A 19,479-nucleotide genomic window follows, 5' to 3' on the forward strand; every position below is an offset into this window, starting at 1 on the left:
TGTTTTACTTATACTAATATGATATGAAAAGCATTTCGCCTAAAAATGATGGGAAGTGTTAGATCTTTTTACGAAAATGGAACATTTTTGACAGCGGGCTGCCAGGCCCTGTGCGCGCCGTGCACAGGTAGGGGCAGGCCTGCTTCGAATTTTTTTTTATTTCGCAGTTTTGGTTGGTTAACGGGTTGGGTCGTTACAATATTCGGCTTCGATCGTTCAACCATAGAAAGTTGTTTCATGTACTTGTGTCTATTTTGTAAAACATTTATAAAGCTGCATATATTCTCATCCCAAAAATATTAGATTTTAAAAGTGAGACTATAACTCACTTTCACAGATTTTTGCTTCGTCGGGAAGTAAGACTTGGCCACTGGTCGATTCACGAACCTATAACAAATATGTACATATATATCAAAGTATGTTCTAAATATATATTTACAACATTTCTAATACGTTTTAATGTTTTAAGTTTATTAAGTCAGCTGTCCTCGTTAGTAACCTACAACTAGTTGTCCATAGTTAGATGTACAGAAATAAAATGATATATATTATTTTGACCCAATCCACGACCCAGTGTATACACGTCTCAGGCTAGATCACAACTCAAAGTATATATATTTTTGGAATCAACCTCAACCCTGTATAGCTAACTCCAACATTACTGCATATAGAGTGTCTATGGTTGTTCCAAATAATATATATAGATGGGTCGATATGATATGTCAAAACATTTGCATATGTGTCTATGGTATCCCAAGATTACATAATTTATTAGAATATATGTATTATACAATATAAGTTAGCTAGGATATGATTAATATAGATTTGTTACCAATTTTCACGTAGCGACAACAAGTAAAAATATCCAATCTTGTTTTACCCATAACTTCTTCGTTTTAAATCCGTTTTGAGTGAATCCAATTGCTATGGTTTCATATTGAACTTAAGTTTATGAATATATACATAAAAAGTATATGTTTATAGTCGGAAATACAGGTTGCAAGTCATTTTTGTAAAGGTAGACACTTCATTCGAAAGAACGACGTCTTGATGACCATTTTGGAAAACATACTTCCACTTTGAGTTTAATCATGATTTTTGGATATAGTTTCATGTTCATAAGAAAAATCATTTTCCCAGAAGAACAACTTTTAAATCAAAGTTTATCATAGTTTTTAATTAACTAACCCAAAACAGCCCGCGGTGTTACTACGACGGCGTATATCCAGTTTTACGGTGTTTTTCGTGTTTTTAGGTTTTAAATCATTAAGTTAGCATATCATATAGATATAGAACATGTGTCTAGTTGATTTTAAAAGTCAAGTTAGAAGGATTAACTTTTGCTTGCGAACAAGTTTAGAATTAACTAAACTATGTTCTAGTGATTTCAAGTTTAAACCTTCGAATAAGGTAGTTTTATATATATGAATCGAATGATGTTATGAACATCATTACTACCTCAGGTTTTGTGGATAAACCTACTGGAAATGAAAAAAATAGATCTAGCTTCAAAGGATCCTTGGATGGCTTGAAAGTTCTTGAAGCAGAATCATGACACGAAAACAAGTTCAAGTAAGATTTCCACTCGAAATAAGATTGTTATAGTTATAGAAATTGAATCAAAGTTTGAATATGAGTATTGCCTTGTATTAGAAAGATATCTTACTGTAAATAAGAAAGATTTCTTGAGGTTGAATGATCACTTTACAAGATTGGAAGTAAGCTAGAAACTTGGAAGTATTCTTGATTTTATGAAACTAGAACTTATAGAATTTATGAAGAACACTTAGAACTTGAAGATAGAACTTGAGAGAGATCAATTTTATGAAGAAAATTGAAGAATGAAAGTGTTTGTAGGTGTTTTTGGTTGTTGGTATATGGATTAGATATAAATGATGTGTAATTTTGTTTACATGTAAATAAGTCATGAATGATTACTAATATTTTTGTAATTTTATGAGATATTTCATGCTAGTTGCCAAATGATGGTTCCCACATGTGTTAGGTGACTCACATGGGCTGCTAAGAGCTGATCATTAGAGTGTATATACCAATAGTACATACATCTAAAAGCTGTGTATTGTACGAGTACGAATACGGGTGCATACGAGTAGAATTGTTGATGAAACTGAACGAGGATGTAATTGTAAGAATTTTTGTTAAGTAGAAGTATTTTGATAATTGTATTGAAGTCTTTCAAAAGTGTATGAATACATATTAAAACACTACATGTATATACATTTTAACTGAGTCGTTAAGTCATCGTTAGTCGTTACATGTAAATGTTGTTTTGAACCCTTTAGGTTAACGATCTTGTTAAATGTTGTTAACCCATTGTTTATTATATCTAAAGAGATGTTAAATTATTACATTATCATTATATTATGATATATTAATATATCTTAGTATGATATATATAGTTAAATGTTGTTACAATGATAATCGTTACATATATGTCTCGTTTCGAAATCATTAAGTTAGTAGTCTTGTTTTTACATATGTAGTTCATTGTTAATACACTTAATGACATGTTTACTTATCATTTATCATGATTAAACATAGTGTATCAATATCTTAATATGATTCATATGTATTTAGTAAGACGTTGTTATAACGATAATCGTTATATATATCGTTTCGAGTTTCTTAATTCAATAAACTCAATTTTATGTAAATAATTCATTGTTAAAATACCTAATGAAATACTTACTTATCATAATATCATTTTAACTATATATATATACATATATATTTCATCTTTTACAAGTTTTAACGTTCGTGAATCACCGGTCAACTTAGGTGGTCAATTGTCTATATGAAACATATTTAAATTAATCAAGTCTTAACAAGTTTGATTGCTTAACATGTTGGAAACACTTAATCATGTAAATAACAATTTCATTTAATATATATAAACATGAAAAAGTTCGGGTCACTAAAGTACCTACCCGTTAAATAAATTTCGTCCCAAAATTTTAAGCAGTTGGAGGTGTTGACGTATCTTCTGGAAATAAGTGCGGGTATTTCTTCTTCATCTGATCTTCTCATTCCTAGGTGAACTCGGGTCCTCTACGAGCATTCCATTGAACTTTAACAATTGGTATCTTGTTTTGGTTAAGTCTTTTAACCTCACGATCCATTATTTCGACAGGTTCTTCGACAAATTGAAGTTTTTCGTTGATTTGGATTTCGTCTAACGGAATAGTGAGATCTTCTTTAGCAAAACATTTCTTCAAATTTGAGACGTGAAAAGTGTTATGTACAGCCGCGAGTTGTTGTGGTAATTCAAGTCGGTAAGCTACTGGTCCGACACGATCAATAATCTTGAATGGTCCTATATACCTTGGATTTAATTTCCCTCATTTACCAAATCGAACAACGCCTTTCCAAGGTGCAACCTTAAGCATGACCATCTCTCCAATTTCAAATTATATATCTTTTCTTTTAATGTCGGCGTAGCTCTTTTGTCGACTTTGGGCGGTTTTCAACCGTTTTGAATTTGGATGATCTTCTCGGTAGTTTCTTGTATTATCTCCGGACCCGTAATCTGTCTATCCCCCACTTCACTCCAACAAATTAGAGACCTGCACTTTCTACCATAAAGTGCTTCAAACGGCGCCATCTCAATGCTTGAATGGTAGCTGTTGTTGTAGGAAAATTCTGCTAATGGTAGATGTCGATCCCAACTGTTTCCGAAATCAATAACACTTGCTCGTAGCATGTCTTCAAGCGTTTGTATCGTCCTTTCGCTCTGCCCATCAGTTTGTGGATGATAAGCAGTACTCATGTCTAGACGAGTTCCTAATGCTTGTTGTAATGTCTGCCAGAATCTTGAAATAAATCTGCCATCCCTATCAGAGATAATAGAGATTGGTATTCCATGTCTGGAGACGACTTCCTTCAAATACAGTCATGCTAACTTCTCTATCTTGTCATCTTCTCTTATTGGCAGGAAGTGTGCTGATTTGGTAAGACGATCAACTATTACCTAAATAGTATCAAAACCACTAGCAGTCCTTGGCAATTTAGTGATGAAATCCATGGTAATGTTTTCCCATTTCCATTCTGGGATTTCGGGTTGTTGAAGTAGACCTGATGGTTTCTGATGCTCAGCTTTGACCTTAGAACACGTCAAACATTCCCCTACGTATTTAGCAACATAAACTTTCATACCTGGCCACCAAAAATGTTTCTTGAGATCTTTGTACATCTTCCCCGTTCCAGGATGTATTGAGTATCTGGTTTTATGAGCTTCTCTAAGTACCATTTCTCTCATATCTCCAAATTTTGGTACCCAAATTCTTTCAGCCCTATACCGGGTTCCGTCTTCCCGAATATTAAGATGCTTCTCCGATCCTTTGGGTATTTTATCCTTTAAATTTCCCTCTTTTAAAACTCCTTGTTGCGCCTCCTTTATTTGAGTAGTAAGGTTATTGTAAATCATTATATTCATAGCTTTTACTCGAATGGGTTCTCTGTCCTTTCTACTCAAAGCGTCGGCTACCACATTCGCCTTCCCCGGGTGGTAACGAATCTCAAAGTCGTAATCATTCAAAAATTCAATCCACCTGCGCTGCCTCATGTTTAGTTGTTTCTGATTAAATATATGTTGAAGACTTTTGTGGTCAGTATATATAATACTTTTGACTCCATATAAGTAGTGCCTTCAAGTCATTAATCCAAAAACAACCGCGCCTAATTCCAAATCATGCGTCGTATAATTCTGCTCGTGAATCTTCAATTGTCTACACGCATAAGCAATTACCTTCATTCGTTGCATTAATACACAACCGAGACCTTGCTTTGAAGCGTCACAATATATCACAAAATCATCATTCCTTTCAGGTAATGACAATATAGGTTCTGTAGTTAACTTTTTCTTTAACAATTGAAACGCTTTCTCTTGTTCATCCTTCCATTCAAATTTCCTCCCTTTATGCGTTAATGCAGTTAAGGGTTTTGCTATTCTGGAAAAATCTTGGATGAACCTTCTGTAATAACCAGCTAGTCCTAAAAATTGGCGTATATGCTTCGGAGTTTTCGGGGTTTCCCATTTTTCAACGGATTCAATCTTTGCTGGATCCACCTGAATACCTTCTTTGTTCACTATGTGACCGAGGAATTGAACTTCTTCCAACCAAAATGCACAATTTGAAAACTTACCGTACAGTTTTTCTTTTCTCAGCAACTCTAGCACTTTTCTTAAATGTTCTTCATGCTCTTGATCATTCTTCGAGTAAATAAGTATGTCATCGATGAAAACAATGACAAACTTGTCAAGATATGGCCCACACACTCGGTTCATGAGGTCCATAAACACAGCTGGTGCGTTCGTCAATCCAAACGGCATAACCATAAACTCGTAATGACCGTAACGCGTCCTAAAAGCAGTCTTTGGAATATCATCCTCCTTCACCCGCATTTGATGATACCCAGAACGTAAATCAATCTTCGAATAAACCGACGAGCCTTGTAGTTGATCAAATAAGTCGTCGATTCTCTGTAGTGGGTAGCGGTTCTTGATGGTAAGTTTGTTCAACTCTCGGTAGTCGATATACAACCTAAATGTACCATCCTTCTTCTTGACAAACAAAACAGGAGCTCCCCACGGTGATGTGCTTGGTCGAATAAAACCACGCTCTAAAAGTTCTTGTAATTGGCTCTGAAGTTCCTTCATTTCGCTAGGTGCGAGTCTGTATGGAGCACGAGCTATTGGTGCAGCTCCCGGTACAAGGTCTATTTGAAATTCAACGGATCGGTGTGGAGGTAGTCCCGGTAATTCTTTTGGAAATACATCGGGAAATTCTTTTGCGACTGGAACATCATTGATGTTCTTTTCTTCGGAATTGACTTTCTCGACGTGTTCTAGCACAGCATAGCAACATTTTCTTATTAGTTTTTGTGCCTTCAGGTTACTAATAAGATTTAACTTCGCGTTGCTCTTTTCTCCGTACACCATTAAGGGTTTTCCTTTTTCTCGTATAATGCGAATTGCATTTTTGTAACGAATGATCTCTGCTTTTACTTCTTTCAACCAGTCCATACCGATTATCACATCAAAACTCCCTAACTCTACTGGTATCAAGTCAATCTTAAATGTTTCGCTAACCAGTTTAATTTCTCGATTCCGACATATATTATCTGCTGTAATTAATTTACCGTTTACTAATTCGAGTAAAAATTTATTATCCAAGGGCGTCGGTGAACAACTTAGTTTAGCACAAAAATCTCTACTCATATAGCTTCTATCCGCACCCGAATCAAATAAAACATAAGCAGATTTATTGTCAATGAGAAACGTACCCGTAACAAGCTCCGGGTCTTACTGCGCTTCTGCCGTATTAATATTTAAAACTCTTCCACGGCCATGCCCATTAGTATTCCCCTGATTCGGGCAATTTCTACTAAAGTGGCCCGGTTTTCCACATCCAAAACAAACTATGACGGTATTATTTGTTCCGACATTATTTGTTCCTTTAGTTCTGTTATGCATTGGTCCGTAAATTTCGCACTTCTTCCCGCTATGACCATTTATTTTACACCTGTTGCAAAATGTCGTGCAGAACCCCAGGTGATGCTCTTCACATCTTTGGCATGGCTGTTTTTGGTTTTTGTTGCCATTGTTGTTATTGAGATTGTTGTTGGGATTGTTATTGTTGCTGTTGTTGTTGTTGTTATTGTTGTTGGGCCGGTTATTGTAGTTGTTGTTGGTATGTTTGTTGAAGTTGTTGTTGCGATTGATGTTGCGGTTATTGGGATTATTTGTTGCGATTTTGGTTGTGATTTTTGTTGTTGTATTGGTGACTCTTGTCATTGGTTTCTTCCCACTTTCTCTTAACTTGTTTCATGTTAGCCTCTTCAGTTGCCTGCTCTTTAATCCTTCCTTTGATCTGGTTCACTAATTTGTGACCCATTCGACTTGCCTTTTGTATGGAGGCGGGCTCGTGTGAACTCACATCTTCTTGAATTCTTTCCGGTAACCCTTTTACAAATGCGTCGATCTTCTCTTCTTCATCTTCAAATGTTCTGGGACACAATAGGCACAATTCTGTGAATCGTCGTTCATACGTGGTGATATCGAAACCTTGCGTTCGTAATCCTCTAAGCTCTACCTTGAGCTTATTGACCTCGTTCCTGGGATGATACTGCTCGTTCATCAATTGCTTGAATGCTGACCATGGTAGTGCGTAAGCAGCATCTTGTCCTACCTGCTCGAGATAGGTATTCCACCACGTTAACGCCGTACCTGTGAAGGTATGCGTAGCATACTTAACTTTGTCCTCTTCAGTACACTTACTTATGGCAAACACCGATTCGACCTTCTCGGTCCACCGTTTCAATCCAATTGGTCCTTCGGTTCCATCAAATTCTAAAGGTTTGCAGGCAGTGAATTCTTTGTAGGAGCATCCTACACGATTTCTTGTGAAATTAGTTTCACTGCTAGATCCAGAGTTATTGTTATTTTGCATTGCAGCTTGCACTGCGGCTATGTTCGCAGCAAGGAAAACACGGAAGTCTTCCTCACTCATGTTCAAGTTCTGACGAGTCACCGGTGCCATTTCCTTCAAAATAACCAAAAGAATTGAGTTAATCATATAGAATTTAAGAGTAGTCAATAGTATTTCATAGCATAATATGAACTTATTTATAAAAGCTTTTTCTTCATATTATCATTTTATAGTTTTAATTAGGGTAGTACCTACCCGTTAAGTTCATACTTAGCAGCTATTATACAATTCAACTACTACGATTCTATATGAAAAACTTATTACAATAATATTTCGCGTTCAAACTTTATACAATATTTTACAAACTTACAATACCGCTATAATACATATAGGATGAAATATAGCACATGATAACTTTACTACTCGGCAGCTATGAAGGCAATTCTAGTTAATACGCAAGTTGTTCAGCAAAAGAAATAAAGACACGTAATTCATAAGTCCAGAAACAAGTCATGCATTCAGGTTTTACTAAGACGACTTTCCATCCTTGATCTTGTGGAAAATAACCGTTATGACCATTGGCTAGGCAGCATGTTGTAATGTCGTCAAAAGGACGAGGGTTTCGTAATGTCCAACAGCCCCGTAATAATCTAAAACCCTTGTTTCTTACCCCAACTACTGAATCCGTCACTTGTGGGAAGGTTATATTTAAAAGCTGCAATCCGATGTTCTTTTTCTCACTTTGGTAAGAAGTGAACATCACTAACCCGTAAGCATAACATGCTTCTTTACGTTGCATGTTAGAAGCTCTTTCTAATTCACGAAATCCTATGTTGGGATATGTTGAGTCAAAATAGGTTCTTAACTCGTAGCATAAAATTGCATTTGGGTTCCCCGCATTTAACGCTTTAAAGAAAACACGGCGTAACTTACGGTCTCCCCAATGTGATATACCCCACCTATTAAAGGAAAGCCTTTTATAAACTAAGGCATTTCTGGAAAGTCTTTCAAATGTTTGACAAGTTAATTTCACCATAACTAAATGTGCTGATGAATTCTGACCGACTCTAGACAAGATTTCCTCAATCATATCCTCTGGTAGGTCTTCTAAAATATTCGGTTGTCTACCCTTAACGTCCATTTTATTTTTATACTGTAAAATAGACAAGGATTAGATTCGTAAAAGATAATTAACAAACAATATAAGCAATTTTTACATAGAACATAAAAGTACAAGCACACTACAACACATATAATACACAACATGATTACAACCCTCTAATCTGAATCACTGGTTTCTTCTTCTTCGGACTTGGTTCGTTTTCCTAATTTTCTAGGAATATATGGTGTTCCTCTAATACAAGCCGTCGTTATCCACAATGGTTTAGAAAAACCTGGTGGTTTAGAGGTTCCCGGGTCATTGTTACATTTTAGAAAATACGGATGTTGCCGATACATATAAAGTTCATCGGGGTTGGAATCGGGTTCCTCTATTTTTATACCTTTTCCCTTATTATTTTCTTTCGCTTTATTAAATTAGGTCGAGGTAATTTCTATAACATCATCGGAATCCTCATCGGGATCCGATTCATCGGAAAATTGATAATCTTCCCAATATTTTGCTTCCTCGACGGAAACACCATTGACCATTATTAACTTTGGTCCGTTGGTTGAGGATTTTCTTTTATTTAATCTATTTACTATAGGTATCAATTTTTCTTCCTCCGGAACCTCTTCTTCTTCCGGTTCCTCCTCTTCCGATTCCTCCTCTTCCTGTTCCTCCTCTTCCGGTTCCTCCTCTTCCGATTCCTCTTCTTCCGGTTCCTCTTCAGGAATTTGTGAATCTTTCTAAAATATATTCGACTCTTCATTATTATTAGGTGAATCGATGGGATTTGTACTAGTGGTAGACATCTATCACACAATATCAAACACATTAAGAGGTTAATATATCACATAATATTTACATGTTAATAATATATAGTTTCCAACAAAAGTGTTAAGCAATCGTTTTTAAAGAAAATACGGTCGAAGTCCAGACTCACTAATGTATCCTCACAAACTCGATAAGACACACTAATGCAAATTTCTGGTTCTCTAAGACCAACGCTCTGATACCAACTGAAATGTCCCGTTCATATTGATTATAAACGTTCCATATTAATTGATTTCGTCACGAGGTTTTGACCTCTATATGAGACGTTTTTCAAAGACTGCATTCATTTTTAAAACAACCATAACCTTTATTTTATCGATAAAGGTTTAAAAAGCATTACGTAGATTATCAAATAATGATAATCTAAAATATACCGTTTACACACGACCATTACATAATGGTTTACAATATCAATATATTACATCAAAAATAAGTTTCTTGAATGCAGTTTTACATAATATCATAGAAGCATGGACTCCAAATCTTGTCCTTATTTTAGTATGCAACAGCGAAAGCTCTTAATAATCACCTGAGAATAAACATGCTTAAAACGTCAACAAAAATGTTGGTGAGTTATAGGTTTAACCTATACATTATCAAATCATAATAATAGACCACAAGATTTCATATTTCAATACATCCCATACATAGAGATAAAAATCAATCATACGGTGAACACCTGGTAACCGACATTAACAAGATGCATATAAGAATATCCCCATCATTCCGGGACATCCATCGGACATGATATAAAAACTCAAAGTACTAAAGCATCCGCTATAACGGATGGAGTTTGTTGGGCCCAATAGATCTATCTTTAGGATTCGCATCCATTAGTAGACTGGTTTACTAATTCTTAGGTTACTAAGTAAAAGGGGCATATTCGGCTTCGATCGTTCAACCATAGAAAGTAGTTTCATGTACTTGTGTCTATTTTGTAAAACATTTATAAAGCTGCATGTATTCTCATCCCAAAAATATTAGATTTTAAAAGTAGGACTATAACTCACTTTCACAGATTTTTACTTCGTCGGGAAGTAAGACTTGGCCACTGGTCGATTCACGAACCTATAACAAATATGGACATATATATCAAAGTATGTTCTAAATATATATTTACAACATTTCTAATACGTTTTAATGTTTTAAGTTTATTAAGTCAGATGTCCTCATTAGTAACCTACAACTAGTTGTCCATAGTTAGATGTACAGAAATAAATTGATATATATTATTTTGACACAATCCACGACCCAGTGTATACACGTCTCAGGCTAGATCACAACTCAAAGTATATATATTTTTGGAATCAACCTCAACCCTGTATAGCTAACTCCAACATTACTGCATATAGAGTGCCTACGGTTGTTCCAAATAATATATATAGATGGGTCGATATGATATATCAAAAAATTTGCATACATGTCTATGGTATCCCAAGATTACATAATATATTAGAATATATGTATTATACAATATAAGTTAGCTACGATATGATTAATATAGATTTGTTACCAATTTTCACGTAGCTACAACAAGTAAAAATATCCAATCTTGTTTTACCCATAACTTCTTCGTTTTAAATCCGTTTTGAGTGAATCCAATTGCTATGGTTTTATATTGAACTTAAGTTTATGAATTTATAGAAAAAGGATAAGTTTACAGTCGGAAATACAGGTTACAAGTCATTTTTGTAAAGGTAGTCATTTCAGTCGAAAGAACGACGTCTAGATGGGCATTTTGGAAAACATACTTCTACTTTGATTTTAATCATGATTTTTGGATATAGTTTCATGTTAATAATAAAAATCATTTTCCCAGAAGAACAACTTTTAAATCAAAGTTTATCATAGTTTTTAATTAACCAACCCAAAACAGCCCGCGGTGTTACTACGACGGCGTATATCCAGTTTTACGGTGTTTTTCGTGTTTTCAGGTTTTAAATCATTAAGTTAGCATATCATATAGATATAGAACATGTGTATAGTTGATTTTAAAAGTCAAGTTAGAAGGATTAACTTTTGCTTGCGAACAAGTTTAGAATTAACTAAACTATGTTCTAGTGATTTCAAGTTTAAACCTTCGAATAAGGTAGTTTTATATATATGAATCGAATGATGTTATGAACATCATTACTACCTCAGGTTTTGTGGATAAACCTACTGGAAATGAGAAAAATAGATCTAGCTTCAAAGGATCCTTGGATGGCTTGAAAGTTCTTGAAGTAGAATCATGACACTAAAACAAGTTCAAGTAAGATTTCCACTCGAAATAAGATTGTTATAGTTATAAAAATTGAATCAAAGTTTGAATATGAGTATTACCTTGTATTAGAAAGATATATTACTGTAAATAAGAAAGATTTCTTGAGGTTGGATGATCACTTTACAAGATTGGAAGTAAGCTGGCAAACTTGGAAGTATTCTTGATTTTATGAAACTAGAACTTATAGGATTTATGAAGAACACTTAGAACTTGAAGATAGAACTTGAGAGAGATCAATTTGATGAAGAAAATTGAAGAATGAAAGTGTTTGTAGGTGTTTTTGGTCGTTGGTATATGGATTAGATATAAAGGATGTGTAATTTTGTTTACATGTAAATAAGTCATGAATGATTACTAATATTTTTGTAATTTTATGAGATATTTCATGCTAGTTGCCAAATGATGGTTCCCTCATGTGTTAGGTGACTCACATGGGCTACTAAGAGCTGATCATTGGAGTGTATATACCAATAGTACATACATCTAAAAGCTGTGTATTGTACGAGTACGAATACAGGTGCATACGAGTAGAATTATTGATGAAACTGAACGAGGATGTAATTGTAAGCATTTTTGTTAAGTAGAAGTATTTTGATAAGTGTCTTGAAGTCTTTCAAAAGTGTATGAATACATATTAAAACACTATATGTATATACATTTTAACTGAGTCGTTAAGTCATCGTTAGTCGTTACATGTAAATGTTGTTTTGAAACCTTTAGGTTAACGATCTTGTTAAATGTTGTTAACCCATTGTTTATCATATCTAAAGAGATGTTAAATTATTACATTATCATGATATTATGATATATTAATATATCTTAGTATGATATATATACAGTTAAATGTTGTTACAACGATAATCGTTACATATATGTCTCGTTTCGAAATCATTAAGTTAGTAGTCTTGTTTTTACATATGTAGTTCATTGTTAATACACTTAATGATATGTTTACTTATCATTTATCATGATTAAACATAGTGTATCAATATCTTAATATGATTCATATGTATTTAGTAAGACGTTGTTATAACGATAATCGTTATATATATCGTTTCGAGTTTCTTAATTCAATAAACTCAATTTTATGTAAATAACTCATTATTAAAATACCTAATGAGATACTTACTTATCATAATATCATGTTAACTATATATATAATCATATATATGTCATCATATAGTTTTTACAAGTTTTAACGTTCGTGAATCACCGGTCAACTTGGGTGGTCAATTGTCTATATGAAACATATTTAAATTAATCAAGTTTTAACAAGTTTGATTGCTTAACATGTTGGAAACACTTAATAATGTAAATAACAATTTCATTTAATATATATAAACATGGAAAAGTTCGGGTCACTACAAATTCTCTCTGAATGTCTGGCTTAAGTCCCGAAATAAAACAATTGAGGACAGCGTCTTGAGATAAACCTGTCACACAATTGCTTATTCTCTCGAATTCGGTTTGATATACCACGACTGTTGAGGTTTGTGTGAGTTTAAAGAGAGCCTCTTGATGATTTTCAAAGGTGGAAGGTCCAAAACGGAGCTCAAGGGAACGGGTAAAGTGTGGCCAATCGCCGAGTAAACCATTGTTGTGAAGGTATTTATACCAACTAAGAGCTTCTCCTTGAAAATGGAACGAGGATAGAGCAACGCGTTGGGCGGGTGGGATATTATAAAAGTTGAAATATTGGTCTGCTTGAAACACCCAATCAAGCGGGTTAGTGCCGTTAAAATGTGGTAATTGAATTTTAGGTGATTTAAGGGTGGTATTGGAGATGATGGGTGGGACGAAAGTGTTGTCCTGATAGGTTGAAGATGATGAGGTGATAACAAGAGGAGTCACAGGAGGTGGAAGGTGTGGAGGGTGGATGACTTGTTTAGCAAATGATTCAATATTGTTGTTTGTAGCTGCTGTTTGGGTGATAACAGTTTGAGCCAGATTGTCCATCTTTTTATTGGTAGAAGTTAGTAACGTTGTCATATTTTCCATGAGTGTTCTTATGAGTTGGTTGTTGGTTTCAAGGGATTGATTGGTGTTGGTGATGGTTTCTTCAAAGGATGGGGTAGATTGACGGGAAGGCATGGTGAATCAATGAAAGCATCAATGATAGAAACCTTTTCGAGCAGGTTAGACTCCAAAGAAAACAAGAGAGGAAATAGAGATTTGGCTTAACCCAATAATTCATTCATATCCATAAAACAAAACGATGCATACAATTTATAATGAGGAAATCAAATTGACAGTTACATGACTAAAATAAACGTGCTACTACTTTCCTATGTAAACTCCTAAATAAATGCATGAGATCATGGTTAAAGTTGAATCAGTTTGCATGACCGCCGAATTGTGGATTCCATAAAACCACATCCAAATTCACGTGCAAGACTAATTCTCCAATTCTTATTATGCAAGTGCAACTGAAACATAAAGTTAGGCCTGTTCAATAGACTTGGGCTACTGCCCATGTGACCCTATTAGATTGGGCTGCAAAGTGGCCTCACACAAATTGATATTTCTGACCTGTATCACTGATGCCCAAGCATAAATATAAATGGGTGGTTTACATCATACAAGGAAAAAGAAAGCTCGTACACGATGTTCATGGTCAAAAAAAGTAAACATATGTTGACCTCGGTGAAATGTCCCGTTCTTATTGATTAAAAACGTTCCATATTAATTGATTTCGTTGCGAGGTTTTGACCTCTATATGAGACGTTTTTCAAAGACTGCATTCATTTTTAAAACAAACCATAACCTTTATTTCATAAATAAAGGTTTAAAAAGCTTTACGTAGATTATCAAATAATGATAATCTAAAATATCCTGTTTACACACGACCATTACATAATGGTTTACAATACAAATATGTTACATCGAAATCAGTTTCTTGAATGCAGTTTTTACACAATATCATACAAACATGGACTCCAAATCTTGTCCTTATTTTAGTATGCAACAGCGGAAGCTCTTAATATTCACCTGAGAATAAACATACTTTAAACGTCAACAAAAATGTTGGTGAGTTATAGGTTTAACCTATATATATCAAATCGTAACAATAGACCACAAGATTTCATATTTCAATACACATCCCATACATAGAGATAAAAATCATTCATATGGTGAACACCTGGTAACCGACAATAACAAGATGCATATATAAGAATATCCCCATCATTCCGGGACACCCTTCGGATATGATATAAATTTCGAAGTACTAAAGCATCCGGTACTTTGGATGGGGTTTGTTAGGCCCAATAGATCTATCTTTAGGATTCGCGTCAATTAGGGTGTCTGTTCCCTAATTCTTAGATTACCAGACTTAATAAAAAGGGGCATATTCGATTTCGATAATTCAACCATAGAATGTAGTTTCACGTACTTGTGTCTATTTTGTAAATCATTTATAAAACCTGCATGTATTCTCATCCCAAAAATATTAGATTTTAAAAGTGGGACTATAACTCACTTTCACAGATTTTTACTTCGTCGGGAAGTAAGACTTGGCCACTGTTGATTCACGAACCTATAACAATATATACATATATATTAAAGTATGTTCAAAATATATTTACAACACTTTTAATATATTTTGATGTTTTAAGTTTATTAAGTCAGCTGTCCTCGTTAATAACCTACAACTAGTTGTCCACAGTTAGATGTACAGAAATAAATCGATAAATATTATCTTGAATCAATCCACGACCCAGTGTATACGTATCTCAGTATTGATCACAACTCAAACTATATATATTTTGGAATCAACCTCAACCCTGTATAGCTAACTCCAACATTCACATATAGAGTGTCTATGGTTGTTCCGAAATATATATAGATGTGTCGACATGATAGGTCAAAACATTGTATACGTGTCTATGGTATCTCAAGATTACATAATATACAATACAAGTTGATTAAGTTATGGTTGGAATAGATTTTTTACCAATTTTCACGTAGCTAAAATGAGAAAAATTATCCAATCTTGTTTTACCCATAACTTCTTCATTTTAAATCCGTTTTGAGTGAATCAAATTGCTATGATTTCATATTGAACTCTATTTTATGAATCTAAACAGAAAATGAATAGGTTTATAGTCGGAAAAATAAGTTACAAGTCGTTTTTGTAAAGGTAGTCATTTCAGTCGAAAGAACGACGTCTAGATGACCATTTTAGAAAACATACTTCCACTTTGAGTTTAACCATAATTTTTGGATATAGTTTCATGTTCATAATAAAAATCATTTTCTCAGAATAACAACTTTTAAATCAAAGTTTATCATAGTTTTTAATTAACTAACCCAAAACAGCCCGCGGTGTTACTACGACGGCGTAAATCCAGTTTTACGGTGTTTTTCGTGTTTCCAGGTTTTAAATCATTAAGTTAGCATATCATATAGATATAGAACATGTGTTTAGTTGATTTTAAAAGTCAAGTTAGAAGGATTAACTTTTGTTTGCGAACAAGTTTAGAATTAACTAAACTATGTTCTAGTGATTACAAGTTTAAACCTTCGAATAAGATAGCTTTATATGTATGAATCGAATGATGTTATGAACATCATTAATACCTTAATTTCCTTGGATAAACCTACTGGAAAAGAGAAAAATGGATCTAGCTTCAATGGATCCTTGGATGGCTCGAAGTTCTTGAAGCAGAATCATGACACGAAAACAAGTTCAAGTAAGATCATCACTTGAAATAAGATTGTTATAGTTATAGAAATTGAACCAAAGTTTGAATATGATTATTACCTTGTATTAGAATGATAACCTACTGTAAGAAACAAAGATTTCTTGAGGTTGGATGATCACCTTACAAGATTGGAAGTGAGCTAGCAAACTTGAAAGTATTCTTGATTTTATGAAACTAGAACTTTTGGAATTTATGAAGAACACTTAGAACTTGAAGATAGAACTTGAGAGAGATCAATTAGATGAAGAAAATTGAAGAATGAAAGTGTTTGTAGGTGTTTTTGGTCGTTGGTGTATGGATTAGATATAAAGGATATGTAATTTTGTTTTCATGTAAATAAGTCATGAATGATTACTCATATTTTTGTAATTTTATGAGATATTTCATGCTAGTTGCCAAATGATGGTTCCCACATGTGTTAGGTGACTCACATGGGCTGCTAAGAGCTGATCATTGGAGTGTATATACCAATAGTACATACATCTAAAAGCTGTGTATTGTACGAGTACGAATACGGGTGCATACGAGTAGAATTGTTGATGAAACTGAACGAGGATGTAATTGTAAGCATTTTTGTTAAGTAGAAGTATTTTGATAAGTGTATTGAAGTCTTTCAAAAGTGTATAAATACATATTAAAACACTACATGTATATACATTTTAACTGAGTCGTTAAGTCATCGTTAGTCGTTACATGTAAGTGTTGTTTTGAAACCTTTAGGTTAACGATCTTGTTAAATGTTGTTAACCCAATGTTTATAATATCAAATGAGATTTTAAATTATTATATTATCATGATATTATCATGTATGAATATCTCTTAATATGATATATATACATTAAATGTCTTTACAACGATAATCGTTACATATATGTCTCGTTTAAAAATCATTAAGTTAGTAGTCTTGTTTTTACATATGTAGTTCATTGTTAATATACTTTATGATATGTTTTCTTATCATAGTATAATGTTAACTATATATATATATATCCATATATATGTCATCATATAGTTTTTACAAGTTTTAACGTTCGTGAATCACCGATCAACTTGGGTGGTCAATTGTCTATATGAAACATATTTCAATTAATCAAGTCTTAACAAGTTTGATTGCTTAACATGTTGGAAACATTTAATCATGTAAATATCAATCTCAATTAATATATATAAACATGGAAAAGTTTGGGTCACTACAGTACCTACCCGTTAAATAAATTTCGTCCCGAAATTTTAAGCTGTTGAAGGTGTTGACGAATCTTCTGGAAATAGATGCGGGTATTTCTTCTTCATCTGATCTTCACACTCCCAGGTGAACTCGGGTCCTCTACGAGCATTCCATCGAACCTTAACAATTGGTATCTTGTTTTGCTTAAGTCTTTTAACCTCACGATCCATTATTTCGACGGGTTCTTCGATGAATTGAAGTTTTTCGTTGATTTGGATTTCATCTAACGGAATAGTGAGATCTTCTTTAGCAAAACATTTCTTTAAATTCGAGACGTGGAAAGTGTTATGTACAGCCGCGAGTTGTTGAGGTAACTCTAGTCGGTAAGCTACTGGTCCGACACGATCAATAATCTTGAATGGTCCAATATACCTTGGATTTAATTTCCCTCGTTTACCAAATCGAACAACGCCTTTCCAAGGTGCAACTTTAAGCATGACCATCTCTCCAATTTCAAATTCTATATCTTTTCTTTTAATGTCAGCGTAGCTCTTTTGTCGACTTTGGGCGGTTTTCAACCGTTGTTGAATTTGGATGATCTTCTCGGTAGTTTCTTGTATAATCTCCGGACCCGTAATCTATCTATCCCCCACTTCACTCCAACAAATCGGAGACCTGCACTTTCTACCATAAAGTGCTTCAAACGGCGCCATCTCAATGCTTGAATGGTAGCTGTTGTTGTAGGAAAATTCTGCTAACGGTAGATGTCGATCCCAACTGTTTCCGAAATCAATAACACATGCTCGTAGCATGTCTTCAAGCGTTTGTATCGTCCTTTCGCTCTGCCCATCAGTTTGTGGATGATAAGCAGTACTCATGTCTAGACGAGTTCCTAATGCTTGCTGTAATGTCTGCCAGAATCTTGAAATAAATCTGCCATCCCTATCAGAGATTGGTATTCCATGTCTGGAGACGACTTCCTTCAAATACAGTCGTGCTAACTTCTCCATCTTGTCATCTTCTCTTATTGGTAGGAAGTGTGCTGATTTGGTGAGACGATCAACTATTACCCAAATAGTATCAAAACCACTTGCAGTCCTTGGCAATTTAGTGATGAAATCCATGGTAATGTTTACCCATTTCCATTCCGGGATTTCGGGTTGTTGAAGTAGACCTGATGGTTTCTGATGCTCAGCTTTGACCTTAGAACACGTCAAACATTCTCCTACGTATTTAGCAACATCGGCTTTCATACCCGGCCACCAAAAATATTTCTTGAGATCCTTGTACATCTTCCCCGTTCCAGGATGTATTGAGTATCTGGTTTTATGAGCTTCTCTAAGTACCATTTCTCTCATATCTCCAAATTTTGGTACCCAAATCCTTTCAGACCTATACCGGGTTCCGTCTTCCCGAATATTAAGATGCTTCTCCGATCCTTTGGGTATTTCATCCTTTAAATTTCCCTCTTTTAAAACTCCTTGTTGCGCCTCCTTTATTTGAGTAGTAATGTTATTATGAATCATTATATTCATAGATTTTACTCGAATGGGTTCTCTGTCCTTCCTGCTCAAGGCATCGGCTACCACATTTGCCTTCCCCGGATGGTAACGAATCTCAAAGTCGTAATCATTCAATAATTCAATCCACCTACGCTGCCTCATATTCAGTTGTTTCTGATTAAATATGTGTTGAAGACTTTTGTGGTCGGTATATATAATACTTTTGACCCCATATAAGTAGTGCCTCCAAGTCTTTAATGCAAAAACAACCGCGCCTAATTCCAAATCATGCGTCGTATAATTTTGTTCGTGAATCTTCAATTGTCTAGACGCATAAGCAATCACCTTCGTTCGTTGCATTAATACACAACCGAGACCTTGCTTTGATGCATCACAATAAATCACAAAATCATCATTCCCTTCAGGCAATGACAATATAGGTGACGTAGTTAGCTTTTTCTT

Source organism: Rutidosis leptorrhynchoides, chromosome 3 (assembly GCF_046630445.1).
Source record: "Rutidosis leptorrhynchoides isolate AG116_Rl617_1_P2 chromosome 3, CSIRO_AGI_Rlap_v1, whole genome shotgun sequence".
Classification (NCBI taxonomy): Eukaryota; Viridiplantae; Streptophyta; class Magnoliopsida; order Asterales; family Asteraceae; genus Rutidosis; species Rutidosis leptorrhynchoides.